This window comes from Maniola jurtina, chromosome 17 (assembly GCF_905333055.1).
Source record: "Maniola jurtina chromosome 17, ilManJurt1.1, whole genome shotgun sequence".
Classification (NCBI taxonomy): domain Eukaryota; kingdom Metazoa; phylum Arthropoda; class Insecta; order Lepidoptera; family Nymphalidae; genus Maniola; species Maniola jurtina.
Genome location: NC_060045.1, coordinates 7,396,685 through 7,418,206, shown reverse-complemented (window position 1 = coordinate 7,418,206; position 21,522 = coordinate 7,396,685). Strand labels below are relative to the sequence as shown.

Sequence of the window (21,522 nt, the reverse complement as noted above, 5' to 3'; positions counted from 1 at the left end):
GAAGTATTATTAAGTATAGTTTGTCTTTAAGTTTATTAATTTCGAAATTTTGCTGAATTACTATTGCGTTTGTGTGTACCTACTTTTTATGTGTCTGTGAGAGACGTGTGTTTTTAATCCATGGTTTTACAAATTTTAAACACGTGATTGAGCGAGACAGAAATACATATACAGTTAAACAGATTACATTACAATAAAAGTAATGTTAAAATACAAAACAGTGTGTACGATTAAAATTATTATACGAAAGCCAATTTTGTATGCATCATACTTGCATTACAATCTAACTATTTCCGTCAGTAGCTTGTCCAGCGAGATGGCTATAAAATGGAATTAACGACGTCGTTTAGAATATAACCAACACTCTCAGTTTAGTGTGAACACTCTACGTTGGCACTACGGTCTACGTGACTTCATTATTTGCTACATGAGTCTTTATGATAGAGTAGATACTAGCTACAAAATAGGGTTGCTGACAGTCTGTTCTTGCATAATATGCAATGCATATCATTTTCCGCAACATGTTCTGTTAGTGTAGGATCACACGAGGGACTTGGTATCTTAAAACTTGTTATTTTATATTAAAACTAGCTGATACCTGCGACTTTGTCAGCGTGGATATAGGTTTGTTTTAAAATCACGTGGGAACTCATTGATTTTTCGGGATAAAAAGTAGCCTATGTCTTAATCCAGGTATAATCTATCTCCATGCCAAATTTCATCCAAATCCGTTTTGCTGTTTTTGCGTGATTGAGTAACAAACATCCAAACATCCACACTTTCGCATTTATAATATTAGTAGGATAAGATTTTCTGAAATCACTACCCATTATTATAAATGCAACAGCGTTTGTTTATTAGTTTGTTAGCATATTGGTTTGTACGCTTGTCCTCAAGACTACAGTCAGTCTTAACGGAGCAACGGAGCAACGGATCGACATGATTTTTGCACTGGAGAGTGACATAGGCTACTTTGTATCCCGGAAAATCAAAGGGTTCCCACTGGACTTTATTGAAAACTAAATCGACGCAATAATTTGCAGTAATTTGTTTTAAAAATTTACTGTAAGTATTCTACGTCTGAGGATCGCTGTATTTAGACTGTAGTTTAGATTTCACACGTTGTTTTTAAAATTCGGCCAACCCTATTATATAGTTTGCACTATCAATAACATAGTTTTATTGCGTCTTTAGTGCACGTCTCTATTTACGATATTATTTCTACCGCCATAAATCAGAACCTAGTAAGCGACAAACTCCTAACCTTTTTTTGTATGCTATATATTGTTCTAGTATTAATTCTTTTGTATCATTGTAGCTTCGATTTATAGAAAACTTTATAGTCAATTTCCAGTGTTCCAGGAAATAGGAATTGTGGCTTTTAAAGATGTTAAAATTTCTAATAATACTTTATTCTTCATCCAAAATAAAATTAATTGTTATTTATCTACTTAATTAGCTTGCTAACTTTCACTTTCAAGATCAGATTGTGTAGAATAAGAGAGTATAATAGAAAGAGAATAAGTATAATGCTTTGAAAGGACCATCAAATATTAAAATCGTCTACCCAGATTATAGAGTTTCAATGTTTAATTATTGGGTTTCGTCTATTTCGAGATCGAGAAGTGGCATGTATGGTTAGATAAAGTGTAGTAATTACTTATAATGACTTAAGTAAATAACAGACTATCAAGCATATTGATGTAGTGTGATTGAACAAAGTATAGTGATTATTGATTACACAAAGACCTTTAAGGTGCCCACGCACTCGAACTGAACTGCAACTGAACGATATTCTCTCCAGCCGCCAGAGAATATCGTGCGGGGCGCTGCCGCGACGCGCAGTTCAGCTGCAGTTCAGTTCGAGTGCGTGGGCACCTTTAATCTAAAACACCAAACCACTCGCAAAGTAGTCTTTTACACGGTCCTAAATATTATAATACCTACATAGAATGACGTATTTTATTCCCATATAACTTATTCCTTCAATGATATCTCACCTGGTGGTAAGTGATGATGCAGTCTAAGATGGAAGCAGGCTATGAGCTGTTTCTACGCGGTTTATAGATATTTATAATATAATACTCAGGCATTCTCGTAGCATTCTTCATGATAAATTAATAATCTGATAAATTCCAGACGAATTCCAACAGAATGAAGGCTGGGCTACGTATTTAATATTAATATCACTAAGCGTAGCCTAGGGCTTTCTTAAGAATATTTTCTCAGAAATCTATTAAAGACATCAGCTTTCTATCTCAGAAATTTCTATATTCAACTTCAATGTACGAGGCGTACTGTAAAAATAATATCGCTCGAACTCACAAGCTACGAAAATAGAATATTTTTCGGCTCTACGAACTGTCTACAAAATACTTTACGTGTTTTCACAAATAATGGTTTTACGTGATTCATTTAGAATAAATTGTAACATTAGGAAAAGATTTGTTCATTTTTAAGGTGTCGGAGCTATATCTACTTAAGTAAGTAACACTTCACAGAGATATACTTAAATCAAAAAAATCTCGTTTGAAAATTATATATATAGGTATTTTTAAGTTTGTAAGTGCTGCATAAATATTTATACTTGTTCCAAGCACTCGACAATCCCAAATTAAAACTACTTTTCGACTAAGTGCTAATGTGCTAGCATTCTTAATTCGTTTGGAAGAAAAAAGAAACTTCTTAATTAATGTACCTACTACCTACTTAGGTATACACTATACACGCGCTAAAGTGGTTTAAAATTATAGTAAGTACAAAGTTAGTGAATATTATTTTTTATTTAAAATTAAAAAAAACCGGTCAAGCGCGAGTCGGGCTCGCACACGAAAGGTTCCATACCATCGTACAAGATTACCCAACCCAAAAAGAGGGGTGTTATAAGTTTGACGTGTGTAATTTAAGGAACAACATGTATTTAATCTAAATGTGTAACTCTGTGGGCGGTACATAAATAAATAAATAAATAAAATAAATAAAGTATCAGTGTATCTGTGGCATCGTAGCTCCTAAACTAATGAACCCATTTTAATTTAGTTTTTTTTTTGTTTGAAAGGTGGCTTGATCAAGAGTTCTTAGCTATAATCTAAGAAAATCGGTTCAGCTGTTTGAAAGTTATCAGCTCTTTTCTAGTTACTGTAACCTTCACTTGTCGGGGGTGTTATAAATTTTTAATTTACACTTGTTAATTGTTTTTTATTTACGTGGTGGCTATTTCGTCATTTTTATTTTATTTGTTGTTATAGCGGCGATACACACTCTGTGAATTTTTCAATACTATTTGTGAGATATAGCGCGCTGACAGACAGATGGACTGATGGAAAGACGGACGGACAGCGGAAACCTATAGTAGTAATAGGATCCCGTTGTCATCCTTCCGGTACGGAACTTTTAAAAGTAAAAAGTTACCATTTTACAATACTTGTACTTGTATTTAGTCATGACTTTGTATATTTTTTTAAAGTAGATGATGTCCGCGACTTCATCCGAGTGGATTTTTTGAGCATCTCTTGGGAACTCTGATCTTCGCTAATCATGCACCGGTGAACAATTGAAGATTTAAAAAACCCCTACATTTTCAAAGATTTTAAATTTACTACTACTACTATTATTTAGATACTGTTTTAGTTTTTTTGATAGTTTTTTTACGTTTAAAAACAGCTAAGAAAGTATTTTAAAAATATATCCATAAATTACCTACGTGGCAACGTTTCAAGAGCTGTGAAATATTAAAATAAAGTGCTGTTATAATTTATGTTTTAACTGGTAGGTAAAGTTTTGTCCATTAGAATTAATTTTATATTTTAATCTAGATTGGAATACATTGTTTTTGTTAATTTTTGGTTTTTATTACCGAGGTACTCTGAGGTAATTTATTATTCATATTAATTCATAATTTACAACCCGTGTAGGTAATGCTTACTTAATGTTTGATATTTCTTACAAAAGTTATGATTTCAGTTTCAGTTAAGATATTATTATGAAAAGATTTCTTATACAAGGTGTAAGTCACATTCGCCGTCCTAGCTTCACTAAGTTTTGGGTAGAATTTCTGAAAATCCTTTTCTTGTGTTACATCCGCATATTTTCTCTGTATGTTATAGAAGAACGCGCAGCAACCAAACAAGTCGACAAGATTTGAGTGCTAAGAACGCTATGTAACACATACATTTTATATATATCGATGATGTAACTCGATAGCTTGCATCCCTGGGACGGACATAGGCTACTTTTTATCGCAGGAAATCAAAGAGTTCCCACGGGATTTAAAAAAAACCTATAGACACGTGGCTGAAGTCGTGGGCATCATTTATTTGGTACAGACATGGCTTGCATTCTGGAGACGAATACAGGCTACTTTTTATCCCGGAAAAACTGAATTCCCATGGTTTTTAGGGTCACTTTGTTGTCTGTCTGTCCGTCGTGTCTGTCAAGAAACCTATAGGGTACTTCCCGTTGACCTAGAATTATGAAATTTGGTAGGTAGGTAGGTCTTATGGCACAAGTACAGGAATAAATCTGAAAACCACAAATTCGTGGTTACATCATTTAAAAAAAAAAAAAAGTTTTTCAATTTTCAAAATAAGATTACTATACCAAGTGGGGTATCGTATAAAAGGGCTTTACCTGTACATCCGAAAACAGTTTTTTATTTATTTTTGTGTTTTTGTTTTCCCCGAGTACGGAACCCACAGTGCGCGAGTCTGACTCGCACTTGGCCAGTTTTTTTAAAACACCTAAATTCATCCAGACAAAGAATAGTTTCACAATATTATGTTTTTAGTATAAAATGATAAACTAACACGAAATGATGCGACGCGATGGAAAGCAGACTTGCGAACTTGAAATGGATCTCCGTCTCGAGGAGCGACAAATTGAAATAGATAACAAACTTTACCTACGTCTTGTGAAGTTAGAATTTATGGTCTACCTACGTTCAGTACAGATACATAAACCTTGACAATCTTACTAATATTATAAATATACTAGCTTATTCCCGCAACTTCATCCACGAGAACTACAAAAATTTTACACCTTTAGGATAATTTTTTTTTATGATGCACCGGAATGGTCATTTCATCATTGTAATTTTTTAAATGTATATTTGTTTAAAAACAAAAACTCAGCAGATGCCTGCGTCATAATAGCTATCTGTATGCCAAATTTCAGCCCATCCGTCCAGTGGTTTGAGATGTGAGTTGATAGATCAGTTAGTTAGTCAGTCAGTCGGCTTTTCTTTTTATGTATATCGATAAATGTGAAAATTTGGACGTTTGGAATCCAAACATCCAAACTTTCACATTTTATCTTCAACAAAGATCCAAACTTTGGATCTTCCCACCGCAACCATTCAACCAATTTGACTGTTTGGAATAGAGATACTTATCTTAAATTAAGTCTAAGAGAATATAAGTTACACTGTATAGGCAAGGCTAGGAATTTAGTCCTTCGCTAGTCCTACAAAGTGTGAAAGCTGTAATTTCCTTTTGATAACCACCAAAATGCGATTAAAAATAAAGGTAGAGTTGACAGACATTTATAGTAAATAAATATTTTTTTAGTTTTGGAAAAACATAATAGGCGTTAACAGGTATTAGGTCAATCAATTAGAGCTTTCATATAAAAATAATTAAAATAGGTCAAATTTTAATTTTACGATTTTGATTCGTTTGTTCGCGTTTCCAGTCATGATCTAAAAGCGTGTTTTGGACATGTTCTACTTTTTTTTTATTCGATACAAGTTAACCCTTACTGATGGTAAGTGATGATGCAATCTAAGATGGAAACGGGCTACCCTGGAAGGAGTATGGCAGTTTTTATTAAACCCATACCTCTTTGTTTTCTACTCGGCATCGTACCGGAACGCTAAATCGCTTGACGGTAGTCGGCACGGCTTTGCCGGTAGAATGGTATGGTAACTAGCCACGGCCGAAGCCTCCCACCAGATCAGACCAGAGATTTAGAAATTACAAAATTCCAAAACCCCGCCGGGAATCGAACCTGGGACCTCCGTCTAATAAGTCCACAGCGCTTACTACTGCGCTAGTGGGGTCGTCAAAAAATAATAGGTATACTCGTATCTAGTTAAACATTATGATCGTGAGGCATTTTGTGAGGTGTGAAATTATTGTGAAGTTATGAAATGTTGGTGTTACGTTTCCATCACAACTAAGTAATCAAACTTTAATTAAGTAAGACATCTACGGCACAATACATATCTAAGTATACTTCAATATGTACCAATATTATAAATGGTATCTACTTATTACAATCCTGTAGACTATTAATCTGCTTCAAACTACGCACCGTAGAATAGAAGCATAATGTCTTGATTACTCATTTACACGGGTTTTGTTAGAAGCTGTGTCACATTTTTATACAACTGAAGAGTCTTTCAATATAGGTTGCCAAGGTTAAGTCCATAAAGGCTCTGTATCCACATGGGACCCGGGAAACATCCGGACAAAGGGAGTTATTTATTTCCTAGAATACGTGATGTAAAGAGATGCGAAAGGTATAAAGAAAAAAGTAACTAAGTAATGTTTTCTAGTAGATACTCGTAATTGGGTGTCTAATCTAAGCAGTTAAATATCACTATTGCTTTAACACCGTGAGGAAGACTGCATGCCTGAGAGTTCTCCGTGATGTTCTCAAAAGGTGTGTAAAGTTTGTGAATCCGCACTAAGCCAGCGTGGTAGACTATGCCCTAAACTCTTCTCATTCTGAAAGGATATCCGTTCTCGTAGCGGGCCGGCGCTGAGTTGATCATGAAAATGATGATGATCCAATTTAAAATGTTGGATAAATGCAGGCGAACTTTCCGAAAGTCCATAATACACGAAGAACTACATCATAATATTTAGCTATAATACGTTAGAAGTAGATCGATTGATCTAGTTCTAACCAAAATTATTAATACCTACTTACTTTATAACTTACTAGCGACCCGCCCCGGCTTCGCACTACCACGAAAAATTCTATCTATTTTCCGGGATAAAATATAGCCTATACGGATTCGGAAGAATCCCTTTAAGTAATGGTAAAAGAAATTTTGAAATCGGTCCAGTAGTTTTTGAGCCTATTCAATACAAACATACAAAAATACAAAGGTTTCCTCTTTATAATATTAGTATTGACTAACGATACGCCCCGGCTTCGCACTAGTGCTTTAAATTAAGTAGGTACGGCCTATGTCACTCAGGAAGAATGTAGCTTTCTACTTACTAGTGAAAGAATTTTCAAAACCGCTTCAATAGTTCCAGAGATTACTTACAAACTTTACCTCTTTATACTATCGGTATAGATCTACAACATATAGGTTCTAATGTTGAGAAGAAGAGCAAAGTGCCCTGTCTATCAACATATTGAGAAAAAAAAGTAAGTCAATCTAATTATACGAAAAACCAAATCAAATATTTGTGTTACGCGTCTACTAACTTTCGCGACTCAGTACTCGACGTAAGGAATGAATTCAATTTGTATTTATTTGATGTATTGTCAAAATGCTTTTACTTATATTGATGTTGAAACTAGGTAGGTATTTGTTTTGTGCTTTTACTGAATTAGAGCGCTTTTGAACTGTGTCATTTAATAATACGATAACAAGTGTAAATTAAAAATTTATAACACCCCCGACAAGTGAAGGTTACAGTAACTAGGAAAGACCTGATAACTTTCAAACGGCTGAACCGATTTTCTTGGACTATTCCGCGTCTACGATCCAAAGTATCTGAGTTTTCCAAAACATCATTTTCAAATAAATAATTATGTATCTAGGCAACGTCCATCTTGACAGCTTGACATTTGTCAATTGACATAATATTATGAACCTAACGGTAATCTAACCTTCTTTTCTACAAGAAAACTAGAAAAGAGCTGATAACTCTGATTTTCAGGGATAAAAGTATCCTATGTCACTCTCCAAGTCATTATTAGTCTCTAACCACACTCATGCAAAACCATCACGTCACAGAACACCTCCCATCACGCTGATCGTTGTTACTTTGCGCACGATTGAAGGACAAAGCAACAAACAGACGTTTATTGATAGTGACCGTAATAATCTAAAAACGAGAGCAAGATTGTTTATTACAAGTGTAAATTAAAAATTTTCAACACCCCCGACAAATCATTTTCAAATAAATAATTATGTATATCTAAGCAACGTCCATCTTGACAGCTTGAAATTTGTCAATTGACACTTGAATATATAAATTAAAAATTTATAACACCCCCGACAAGTGAAGGTTACAGTAACTAGGAAAGACCTGATAACTTTCAAACGGCTGAACCGATTTTCTTGGACTATTCCGCGTCTACGATCCAAAGTATCTGAGTTTTCCAAAACATCATTTTCAAATAAATAATTATGTATCTAGGCAACGTCCATCTTGACAGCTTGACATTTGTCAATTGACATAATATTATGAACCTAACGGTTATCTAACCTTCTTTTCTACAAGAAAACTAGAAAATAGCTGATAACTTTTAAACGGCTGAACCAATTTTTTTGGATTATAACTAAGAACACTCTCGATCAAGCCACCTTTCAAACAAAAAAAAGTAAATTAAAATCGGTTCATTCGTTTAGGCGCTACGATGCCACAGACAGATACACAGATACACACGTCAAACTTATAACACCCCTCTTTTTCGGTCGGGGGTTAAAAAGTAATATACGATGATATATTATGATGCGATGTAGTCTTTAGTCGGAGTGTGCGTTTTAAGCGCCTAAGAGTTCTCCATAATGTGTGAAGTCTGCCAATTCACACTGGGCCACCGTGGTGGACAATAGCCTAAGTAAGCTCTTCACATTCTGAGATGAAATCTGTGCTAAGTAGGGCTTGCGATGGGCTGATTATGATAATAATGATTTTTAGTCGCTACAGAATTTACTAAAATTCAATATTGATTACACATTACGTAGGCGTTGCAGGCAATGCTGATTTTAGCTTTCAGTAGTTACCTATAAAATGTAAGTGAACTGGGTTGGCTGGCATTATGTATTTATAGGTAAATTGGTTTTGATAGGTATGTAATACCAAAATAACCTAGTAACTCTATTTTATAAAGCTATTATTGTTAGTGTGCTATGAACAATGTTGGTTAGTTTTGTGAGAGTACCACAGGTCATCTATTTTAATTGAAAACCACACACTGTGCCGTTAAAACATGAATAGTATTGTACTACGAATATACTACAATACCTACAACCACCTTCAATGCGAAATGGTCAGTACAGAGCCTGTGGTCTTACTATCGGGAGTTCCCGGATTCAATTTTTGGCAATCAAAAATCGGGAATTTATGATAAGTTGTTCAGTGCTTAAAACGAAGCGGTGATAGTCTAGTAGTTGTAGATGTGACCTCCTATTCGTGAGGTCCGGGGTTTGATCCCGGCCTCGTACCTCTGGTTTTTCGGAGTCATTTGTGTTTTAATTGTGAAGGAAAACATCGTTAGAAACTGGAGTACGAATTACTGTGGTATATGAACTCGTACATCCAACAGCATCCATAGCCGAAATAAAACACGCATCTGTAAAAAATGGTTATTAAACAGTAGATATGTGTATGAAGACCCGTTACTTGAGAAGAACTAACAAGAAAATCCTTTCAAAAGGTTTTTCTGTGACTTTCTGCACTTTTTATTAGGTCTCGCACATGTCTGAATAAGATTCAAATCACGTTGTCATAGAGTTATAAATCTCCAAGTCGATATTTTTAGGGTTCCGTACCCTAGGTTCCAACGGTACCCTATTACTAAGTCTCCGCTGTCCGTCCAGTCTGTCTGTCAGCGGACTGTACCTCGTGAACCGTAATAGGTAGAGTTCAAAATGGCTCCATGACCATTAAAAAATATTAAAAAGTGCTATTTCTTATACGATAGTACGGGACTCTTTGCGTGTGAGCCTGCCTCGCTCTTGACCGATTTTTTGCTTTACGATCAAATTTATGATCAAAGAAGGGGCACTTTTGCGAATGTTTTGCTTCTGTTTGCTCACAAATTGTCTTTAGCCTAGCCTGACCTCTTTGACTAGCATGTCAAAAACATGTTGAATGGCTCAAGAGCACGTGGGAAGTTATGAAGAGGCGTTTGAAAATCAACGGCCGGACCAAATTACATCGTCAATGCGCGGCGCGTCGTTTTAGGTACGTCAAAATATTTTTTATGCCGTGACGCGCAGCAACGCATTATGCAGCGCTGCTCTAGTGCGACATGCATCATAAGAAATCACATATTGAAATAATATTTTGACGTTTTGTGCCGGGCCGTGCAGCGCTGTGTAGTGCGCTGTTTAATGCGGTCCTTTAAAGTTGAGAGTTGGTAAGGGCATGTCTCTGCGCTACTTGGGTATGGTAAACTAGACCTACCAAGCGGATCCAAGTAGGTTTAAGAGTTACCAGATTTTGAAAATTATTTTTGTTAGTAAAATTAAATTATAAATCCTGTTTCCTGGCCCTATTACAAATAATTTACTGAATATAAACAAATTAAAAGCAAATCTCTGTCATGACCTAATAAGGGGTAGGCGCGTTTAAACTAGTTTCGTTTTAGAAAAAACTTAGAATCGGCACAGTTATAAAATTAAAACTACGTGGCATCACTTTCATGTCATGTAGAATGGCAGAAGGCCTCCCGAAACACCTTTATCTGACACAGTTCCAACTTAAATTTAAAAATTTATGAACCCACAACAGATGAGCCGGTAGATCTAATTCATTATATTCAGGCAAAGTAGAGAAATATCATACTAATTTTTATCTTTATTTAACAATTGCCTTCTCAAAATTGCCAACACCTCTTGGTCCATAGAAAGTACAGAGTATGTTCGGCATACTAGGAGCCGAACGTGTTCAGAATATAAAGCGTAGCTTAGGCATCGTATCCAAGACTTTGCGTAGAAATGCGTTGTCAGAGATTTTATTCCTTATTCAGTGTCTTTTAATATAAAAGTCAAACAGATGCGACTGACTGATCACGATTCACGAAATTTATAAAAACATATAAAAGACTTATCTTCATTCATTTATATTATTATACTGTAGTTTAGGGCAAAAGTTCAAAATTTCGTGTTCATACAAATTACAGTAACTAATAACTATTACAAATTCAAAAAAAAATTCACATAATATAAGATTTGTCTCAAGATTTGAACTACAATAGAAAAAAAATTAACTGTAATAGCGGACAGAAATCCGTAAGGTCGGTGCGCCGTGCGACGCTATTCAAACCTCACCTGTTGCACTATTGTCGTACCCACACCTACTCGTAGCACAAGCTTTACGCTTAGTTGGAGGGGAAAGAGGAATATTAGTCATGATGTATATGGCTGAAAATGTATTAAAAAAATTAAAATATACATAATTAAATTTAAAATGGAGAATTTATAAAATGAGCTAGGTATTTTATTTATGAGCATGTAAAAATGTTCCTTTTACTTGGTATTTAAACTCTAAGGAACTAAGAAAAGTCTTATTTCCAACTTTGTCCGACTCCTTGGAATAATTTAAAAAGTTATTTCAGCATGATTTGAATTCACAAAGAATATAATTCCTGTCTTTCCGTGTTGTAAGCCAAAGGCTACGTGTAGCAGATGCAAAGTTGATGTCAAGGGGATTCGTAGAAATAGGCCAAGGTGAGAGAATGCGCTAATTTATAACTTTACCTTTGAGGTTTTGCTACTTACGACTATAACTACTTAGTGCCAGCTCATACTAGCAGCCTAGCACGATCAGTGCGATTCATCTCTCTCGCGACTTTTAGAGCGATATGTCTATGAAAAGTCGCAGGAAAACGTTGTCGTACTGATTTTGCTTTGTCTACTGCATAATCTGTTTTTAATTTATGAAGAAACTAGGGGATGCCCGCGGCTTCGCCCGCGTGGATTTCGATTATTTTAAATCCCGTAGGAACTCTTTGATTTTCCGGGATAAAAAGTAGCCTATGTCCTTTCCCGGGATGTATCCCAAGCCTGTACCAAATTTCATTAAAATCGGTTCAGCGGTTGAACCGTGAAAACGTAGAAGACAGACAGACAGACACACTTTCGCATTTATAATATTAGTATGGATAATCATCACACTATCACACTAATATTATAAAGGCGAATGTTTGTTTATATCTGTTAACTCTCACGCTAACTTACAAAACTACTGGACGGATTTGGCTGAAACCTACGGGATTTAAAAAACCTATATACATGTGAACGAAGTCGCGGGTATCACCTAGTTTGAAGATAAGGCAAACAACAAGGTAATCCAACCCCTTGCGTGCAACGCGAAGGCGTTCAAAGAGAAATTATTGTGAGATACGGGATACCTATTCGTATTTCCTTTTGCAAATAATTCATACACGCAATGCAGTTAGAACTACACTGCCTGCATGAAAATCCATAGACATCCATAAATGTGAAAGTGTGTCTGTCTTTACCCGATTTTGACGAAAGATACAAAGTTAGTTTACATCTTGTGAACAGACTTAGGCTACTTTTTGTCCTAAAAAATCAAGCAGTTCCCGCGGGATTTTCAAAATTTTAAAATCCTTGTGAACACAGTTGCGCATATCATCTATTTAATACAGAGTTAGATTGCGTCCTGAAGTCGGACGTAAGTACGCTACTTTTTATCCCAAAAAAAGGAGCCTTTGGCTTACAAGCAAAGAGTTCCCGCGGGATATTTTAAGAAACCTAAATCCACGCGGATGAAGGTAAGGGAATCATCTAGTGTTAAATAATCAAAATAAACTCATACTGTGAATGGAATAATTATAACTAGTGTAAATTAAAAATTTATAACACCCCCGACAAGTGAAGGTTACAGTAACTAGAAAAGAGCTGATAACTTTCAAACGGCTAAACCGATTTTGGATTATAGTTAAGAACACTCTCGATCAAGCCACCTTTCAAACAAAAAAAAAAACTAAATTAAAATCGGTTCATTAGTTTAGGAGCTACGATGCCACAGACTGATACACAGATACACACGTCAAACTTATAACACCTCTCTTTTTGGGTTAAAAATATACCTAGTACGTGAAATTGTGAATCAACAGCAATATTTTGTCGGACACAATACACGGTAACAAGAATACATTGAACTCGCGAGCTGGACATTGAATCTCAATAAAAAAGAGGATGCCTCGACGCAACATGAGACTTTAACAGAGCTTTGAGCTTCGGCAATGCAAGGAAAAAACAGTTTATCCACACTTTATTTTGCAAGACACATGCGCAGTCGCTTTCAACAAGTTTGCCGCTATCGCCCAACAGTAGCTTGCTGACACTGTAAACCTCCGTGCGTTCGCAATCGAGAGGAAAAATACCTCGACTTTTTCCTCCAAGTATAACCGGCGAGTGTTATATGTAAGCATAAAAAAGTAGAAAAGCATGCAGATGTGTGTTTAGAGAAATCGAAACTAAAGTTTCTCTTCGAAACTAAGTGTGCGCGTCTTATTGTTCGAGGTAAGTAGCCTCACCTGTAGCTGAATACCTCTCTGGTACCTGTTGGATATTGCATGACTTGTGTTAAAGTTTGACCGTGTGAATGTAACTAGATTAATAACTAACTGTCTGGTGGTATATTTGGAATGAATATTTCCGTTTTACAGGTTTCTTTGTTTTCAGGATTTGACTACAATATTTTACCTTATAAGGTTCGTCCTGTCTTTGTAGGAAAATATTCAAAATAACCCTTTCTGAAATTACTGAAAATGAATTTTAGTCGTGATTTAAGTAAAATAATAAAAAAGTTATTAATTATAGTGACGAGTAAACACAAGCAAGTAAATTGAACGGAACATTTCTGCTCATCGTTAATTAAGTATTACGAAACGTAATATTTTCGTTACGATAGGTATTTTTCAAATAAAGATTGTTTTAGGCATCGTTAAAACGGATATCACGTTTCCAAGGACTTGTTTTTTGTAATCAGGGCGAAAGGAACAAAATAGCTTGTGATATTGCGGTGTTCTGCACAATATTTTTTATGGTCGACAAAATTTTCTTTTATTAAAGTCGCTTATAAACTGAAAAGGTACCTTTTTTTTCTCTCTCGTCTGGCTTTACACAGATTAGCCAATGTCAAGTTTGTAGTTATTTACAAGTTAGGGAAACTATGTATATAAGCGCTCGCCGATACACGCGCGACCCAAAGTCAGGTACCTACCCTATTTACCACTTTTATTTTTTGTCATTACATAGTGAATGAAGCCTTTTCCTCGGAAGTCCACAGAAACACAACACGATTTTGATGTTTTTTTTTTTTTTTTTAATGTCGTATTTTTAATATCGGAAACCTTTTGAAGCGCTTAAATATTTTTTCATATTTTTGATTGCCAGGATTGCCTTTTAGTTTCAGGAGGTTGCCAAAATACCACCTGGCAATGCATGTCGTTATTTCTAATAAAAGTCGGCAGAAAATATAAAAAAATTAGTCTTTATACTTTGACGTAACATTTTTAACACATTTGTTGCCTGTTATCTCCCAAAGCCTCCATGATCCAAACTTCATAGTCGTATATCGTTCCTCCCTGTGTTGGGGACAATACGAAAAGAAACTATCAGCTATTATAAATTAACGAAGATGTGGTACTAGCTGGCTTTAAGTCCATATCGCTGGATAGTTCATTACCTAATGGAGCTATTGTAATTTGTAGTACACAGTCAAGGATGTTGATCGTGTTGTGGCTCGTTTTATATCTACACATTAACCCCGCTTCAGGTTTATGACAAACTAAAACCCGATATAATATGTGCAGTTTCATAATTTTATAACAGGATTTATTATGATGCATTTTGCATTTGTGCACTAATGGGTTAATAAATACAATTATTATATTTGATTTAGGTAATTAAATTGGAAACAATTTGCTAAAATAATGATACTAACAGTATACATACGAAAATGTGTCTGTCTGTCTGCTAACTTTTCACTGGTATCCGTTAAACTGGTTTTGTAGAGACCTAGCTTGCCCCTCAGGAAGGATATAGTCTACTTTTGTTCCAAAAAATCTAAAAGTTCCTATTGGATTTTTAAAAACCTAAATCCACGCGGACGAAGTCCAGGGCATAAATTAGAACTATGTGTAGGTAGCAATGCTTTAGAACTATAGATTTATAAATTCTTATGCCTAGTTTTTAGGCGATAGACTGACTAGTAAAAAATAACTGCTTAGTTGGGGTAAAATCATTAATAGAGTCAATCAGCGATAGAGTCGCCTATCACAAAATAGCTTTTAATGATTACCTAGTAAGTACTCAAACAACTTATAAACAGTTCATAAAACTTCGTGCAGTCTGCAACTACTCAAACTCTCTATCCAATGACTTTGTACGAAGATATTTTACGTTCATATTACACCCGACATGGCGTGTGACATTGTTATCGCTCATAGAGACAAAAATAATAACAAGTGTAAGTAAATTAAAAATTTATAACACCCCCGACAAGTGAAGGTTACAGTAACTAGAAAAGAGCTGATAACTTTCAAACGGCTGAACCGATTTTCTTGGATTATAGCTAAGAACACTCTCGATCAAGCCACCTTTCAAACAAAAAAAAAACTAAATTAAAATCGGTTCATTAATTAAGAAGCTACGATGCCACAGACAGATACACAGATACACACGTCAAACTTATCCCTCATTTTGGGTCGGGAGTTAATTAGAAACAGAATACTAAAAATAAGCGTGATATACATATAAGGCTTTACCTAGATAAAGATAATTTTGTTAAAACTTATGGAAATTAAGTCCAAAGTTCATGACTTCGACCGCTGAATGCAAACTTAAATTCATTACCAAGCAAAATTGCCTAAAACTGTGGCTAAAATTGAGTCCCAAGTTCGTGATTTCGATCAAAAGGGTATAATTAAGTCCTGTAAAGTGTCGGAAACTTTCATTTAATGCTTTACTCCTTATGTAAAATTTTATTTCGTGCAATTAAACCATTTTGCTCGTCAGCTCCTCTTTATATAGGCGACATTTTATAAAGAAATTAGTATGGTATTTCCGGCAACATAAATAATCATAATCTCATTCGTGTTACACGTTATACCTATTTGTTTTTTAAATGGAAAACGTTATGCAAATATCATTCCTTGGTTTGCGGGTACAAATTCATTTATGAAATACTTCTACTTTGTAGTACCTAGGTATATACCTATTCTGCTAATTTCAGCATACTCTTTATTATGTGTAGTTATTCAGAAGGTTATCAATTCCACGGAATTTATTCGGATTCCGGGTTTAATGTAAATTGAGATATATGTGGGTAGGTTATAATAAATAGGGTCTGAAATTCGGGTTTATTTTGACCTTTACAAATAATGCTTTGCTGCTTGTATTTTCTTTGTAATATTTAAAAAAAGAACGGTTATAATAAAAATAGAGTCAAGAATAATAATAATATAATTAGTTCCTTTATATTCATATTTTTATGTTTCATAGAAATAGAAAGATTATTTATTCAAATAAACTTTTACAAATGCTTTTGAATCGTCACTGAATTTACCATAGTATGATGAAACAAGGTATTACTTACCTAAGTCACAATCAGCGTTTGTAACTTGAAAACATTAAAATTAGTGTTATCAGTTATCGTTATAATTCGTTACCTACATTCACGAGGAGATAAATAATTTAAGTTATGTACAAAGTATATACAAGAGTAGATAGTTTTCAGAGACTAAGTAAAAACACCTATGACACAAAAAATATCCGTGTAAAAAATAAAATAGAAATGGTTGCGTTACCCTAGATAGAAGATGGTAAGAAATATCAAACCAAAACTAACGAGACAGTTTTGAAAGACGGTTGGAAATGACAATGCTGTACTCTCTTGTACTTTAAAAGCTAAACCTGTTGGTGAATTTTGTTCCACATTACTATGTTAATAGAAAAGTGGGGTTTTCTTTAGCTTTCCTTTCGGATTTGACAAATAACAAAGGATCCTACGTTCAAACTACTATAGGTACTATAGGTTTCTTGACAGACAGACAGACAGACAGACAGACAGCAAAGTGATACCTCAAAAGGAAAAATGGAACCCTTATACTTATTATTATTAATATTAATGGAATTATTATTATTAATGGAACCCTAAAAGGAGTGTGGGAGAAAGGAGGAGGCGTGTGCTGTTTCTTTAGGAGCACGTAAAAATGTGAAAGAAAACAACGTGAGGAAACCTGCATGCCCCAGAGTTCTTCACAGTTTCTCAAAGGTATAAGAAAGTTTACCAATACCACTTAGCCAGAATGGTACACTGGCTCCGTCATTCTGAGAGCAGTCCCGTACCCAGTCGTGGCGATGGATTGAGATGAGGACGATGAAATATGAGCCAGACTGTTATCTTATCAATTGATGACGTATACTTAAATAATAAAATAAACCTAAGTATTATAATTGAATACTCGCTGGTCCTCGTATTGCAGTCATTGAATCATTGAACAGTGAAGCGCACTGTGGGACGACCTCCAACCCGCTGGACTGACGACCTTAAGAAGATGGCGCGAAGTGGATGGATGAGGACGGCGGAGGATCGTGTGTGGTGGCGCGCTCTTGGTTAGGCCTATGTCCAGCAGTGGATGCAAACATGATTATTGATTGATTTAAATGTAGGTTCATAACGTCCATGCCTAACTCTGTAAATCCCAGTCTTATCAAGATGAAAGATGAAGTTGCAGTTAGTATTTTCCAGGTGCAACTTGAAATGGAAAGAGTAGATTACTTAATCAAAACTTAGTATCGGCTTCGTAAGCTGCGGCGGATAAGGTGGGCGTGCGGCTTAGGTTAACATTAATTTATACGCCCTTTACGATACACGTAGACGTGTTTGTTGTTTTTGAATTGAAAATGTCTAGAATAATAATTAATTAAATGTGTGTGGTATAGCTATTTCTAAGTCCACTTTTAATTATTCTAATATCATTTAATACAAGACCTTTTATCGTTGTACATACTTAGGTATCTACGAGTTATGCTCGCTCCACTTTTTAACCCCCGACCCAAAAAGAAGGGTGTTAATAAGGGTATAAGTTTGACGTGTGTATCTGTGTATCTGTCTGTGGCATCGTAGCTACTAAACTAATGAACCAATTTTAATTCAGTTTTTTTTGTTTGAAAGGTGGCTTGATCGAAAGTGTTCTTAGCTGTAATCCAAGAAAATCGGTTCAGCCGTTTGAAAGTTATCAGTTCTTTTCTAGTTACTTTAACCTTCATTTGTCGGGGGTGTTATAAATTTTTAATTTACACTTGTAAATTTTTACTTTGTTACTGAGTACTTACATTAATTGTTTGTTCTTCAATACCTACTTACAGCAAGGCACGCAGTTTTAGTCAATTAATTCTGTATTTCCGAATTTGACTTGTAGTTTTACTTATAATTTATTCTGTATTTAACAGATTGATGTATAGGCAAATCGAAATCAAATAAAAGTGCAAAAAAATATCTTTTATTATTTTAGAAATACCTTCCTTATCTCGTTCGTAATACTTTTTGCAGGTACTTTGTCATTGTCAAATAGACCCGTGGTAAAAGGGTAATAGTCTTAGAGACGGCCATAACAGAATTAAAGACCAAAAAAATTCATGCAGATCATTTCGGACAGCAATCATAATATTATTATTAACCTTGTAAAAGAACTTATCAGTTAATTTGTGCGCAACAGTGGACGCATTTTTTAAAGAAAATTAGTTAGCCATGTTTATTATGACTAATATTCCCCTTTCCCCTCCAACTAAGCGTAAAGCTTGTGCTAGTAGTTTAGATAGTCGGTAGAAGTTAAATATAACTACTGTGCTCCCTCATGGCCGGTGGTATCCATGACGGATTTTCCCACGAAAAAAGATATAACAACAGTGCAAAGGGTGGAGTTGGAACCGCAAACCTTTTGACATTCAGTCGCTTGAGTCTTTACAAAAATGTCATGAAATGATATTGGAATACTTCGTCTTATCCTCTCTTATACTATTTTTATCGAAGCTAGTAACTCCCATTACGACAGCATTTGTCTTTGTAAGGCCTGCGATATCTGTTTAAATTATCTCAAATTGTATAGTGATTTCATTTGACGATTTATTGGTTTTCTATTGTTCACGTCTTTGAGGCTTATTATATTGTTAACCTGTTTATCGGTCTTTTATCGTATATATTTTGGGACAGTCTGCTTGACAAGTTTATTTCTCCTTCGCTATTCTACCACAAAATAACGAGAAACTGTGAACATGACGTCCTTAGCCCTCTTAAGAGGGCTGTCTCCGTCACTCGTTTCCACTCGTTTCATACAATCGTAGTTCCAGTTTCATTTGAATATTAAGCAACCAAAGTCCATGAAATTTTGCAGACTATTTCTAGAAACTAATATCTATGTCTGTGGTTTTCCAGGTTTCTGTTAAAATATTCGGTTTCATAGTTACGCGGTCTTATAATTTTCATACAAATCTTTGAGCCCCTGTAATTTTAAAACTACATATTTTTAGAAAAATCTAAAACACCACAGACACAGATATTAGTTTCTAGAATATGTTTGCAAAATTTCATGAACTTTGGTTGCTTAATATTGAAATGAAATTGGAACTACGATTGTATGAAACGAGTGGAAACGAGTGACGGAGAGAGCCCTGTTAACAGGGCTCTCTCCGTCACTTACTCCATACACTCGTAGTTCCAATTTCATTTGAATATTAAACAACCAAAATCCATGAAATTTCGCAGATATATTTTAGAAACTAATATCTGTGTCTGTGGTGTTTTAGATTTTTCTAAAAATATGTAGTTTTAAAATTATAGGGGCTCAAAGATTTGTATGTGAATTTTTAAGACCGCATAACTTTGAAACCGAATATTTTAACAGAAATCTGGAAAACCACAGACATAGATAGTAGTTTCTAGAATATGTCTGCAAAATTTCATGGACTTTGGTTGCAATTAAATTGGAATTACGTTTGTATGGAGCGAGTGACGGAGAGACCCCTCTTAATTATGTGGTCTACATCCAATCCACTCGCACGAAACGCTTTTGCTCAACGTTTCTGATACGAACCGCTAAAATGTGGAATGCTTTCGCAGCATCCGTGTTTCCTGCCAATCTAAATTTCTGTCAACCTAAATACTTTGACCTGAACCTGAAGTTTAATTACTAAATCGTTTTCCTTCTCACTTAAGTTCCGTTCAGCATAGATTGTTTTCAAATCATAGTTACAGAATAAAGGGAGACACAGTTGTTCGACGACTTTGATCTTGGGACGACGACGACCCTTCAATAACCAGAGTGAACTAGAGTGAGGAAGCTCTCGGTTTGATCCTGAATCGATGATATGTCAAATATTATGCTACGGTGACGTAAAATCAAAGAAAAATAGGGCTAATTTAGGGATATCTGCTTACTAGTGACGTCGAAGCTTCGACGTTTTACAAGGAACTTAAAGCTTAATTTTCTATAATGCGCCAACCAACGAAATCTGTATGCTGTAACATGCCAGCATGCGACATGCACCGCCCGCCCTCTCACTGATAAACATGCAGGAAAAGCCAGCCACCAAGCAAGCCACACGTACCACCACCGCGCAGCACCACACAAATCCCATCACCACTCGACGCGCGTTTCGCACTGACACCGGAGCATCATCAAGAGATGTAGGTAGACCTTTCAATTAGGCATTATATTAGGCATGCAATTGGCGGATTATAGCAAATTAAGCTTTTGGTTCCTTGTATTTCATGGACTTCCGCATAATAACGCCTGCTTCTATAATACCTCGACGTTTTGTTAGAAGTTCCCTAACTGTCGTAAACTGTGATATTGGGCCCAAACTACGTAGGCCAGTTTGGGTCGCTCTTTCACTCCGCACTTACCGCACGATTGCTCTGTCTAGATGTCTTTGCCAATGCTCTGTATCATATCCTTACTCTGTGTCATAGTTGCTAGTAAGACTTTCAAGTGTACGTGTTAATCCTTCGGTTAATTACGGCCTTTCTAACAAAGATTTATCGCGGCAACTTCCGGCGGATATAAATTGCAGAACAGAAGCTATTATGGTCTCGTATAGGAAATAAGTAACATCAATTATCCATCCGCTCCAGCGATATTTAACTGTTCAACTAGATGCGCCGCTTCATAGTAACAACATTTTTGACGTGACAACGTCTTATAATTCGATAGAGCCGGCTGCACGCACGAAAAAACATGACTCATGCGGCGTTACCTCGCTCTGAGGCGTTCCATGTAAGGCTTGAAGTACAAGCGAGAGCGCGGAACGAGCGACAAAGAAGCACAATCGTCTTTTGTTGTCACGTTCAAGTATCGTCAGTAAACCGACTTTACAGACAACCAATTTTTTTTTAACGAACATCAGTGTCCGCACTCCTGCCAATCGTAATTCGCTTTAGACGCCGTCCGTTTGTAAAAATTGAACTTGCGCGATAACTCTAACTAAATTATTGTTCACGTTGTCATATTTGTCTAAATTATTGTTTTAATTTGTCTATATTATTATTCACTTTGTCATATTTGAGTAATCTA

The 21,522-nt window shown here is 35.5% G+C and overlaps 1 protein-coding gene and 1 long non-coding RNA gene across 2 annotated transcripts in view; one reads left to right on the top strand and one right to left on the bottom strand.

The window, feature by feature from the left end:
• Positions 1–513: 513 nt before the first annotated feature.
• LOC123873625 lies at positions 514–21,454 on the bottom strand. The gene is made up of 3 exons (XR_006797726.1): positions 21,347–21,454; positions 11,238–11,242; positions 514–526 (listed from the first exon to the last, which is right to left on the bottom strand). It is a non-coding gene; the product is annotated as an uncharacterized LOC123873625 (long non-coding RNA).
• Positions 13,288–21,522, top strand: part of LOC123873611 (synaptotagmin-15-like) — a 61,177-nt gene continuing 52,942 nt past the window's right edge. The window contains exon 1 of the mRNA XM_045918531.1: positions 13,288–13,465. The gene's annotated coding sequence lies outside the window, so the exon portion shown is untranslated. The remainder of the gene's footprint in view (positions 13,466–21,522) is intronic.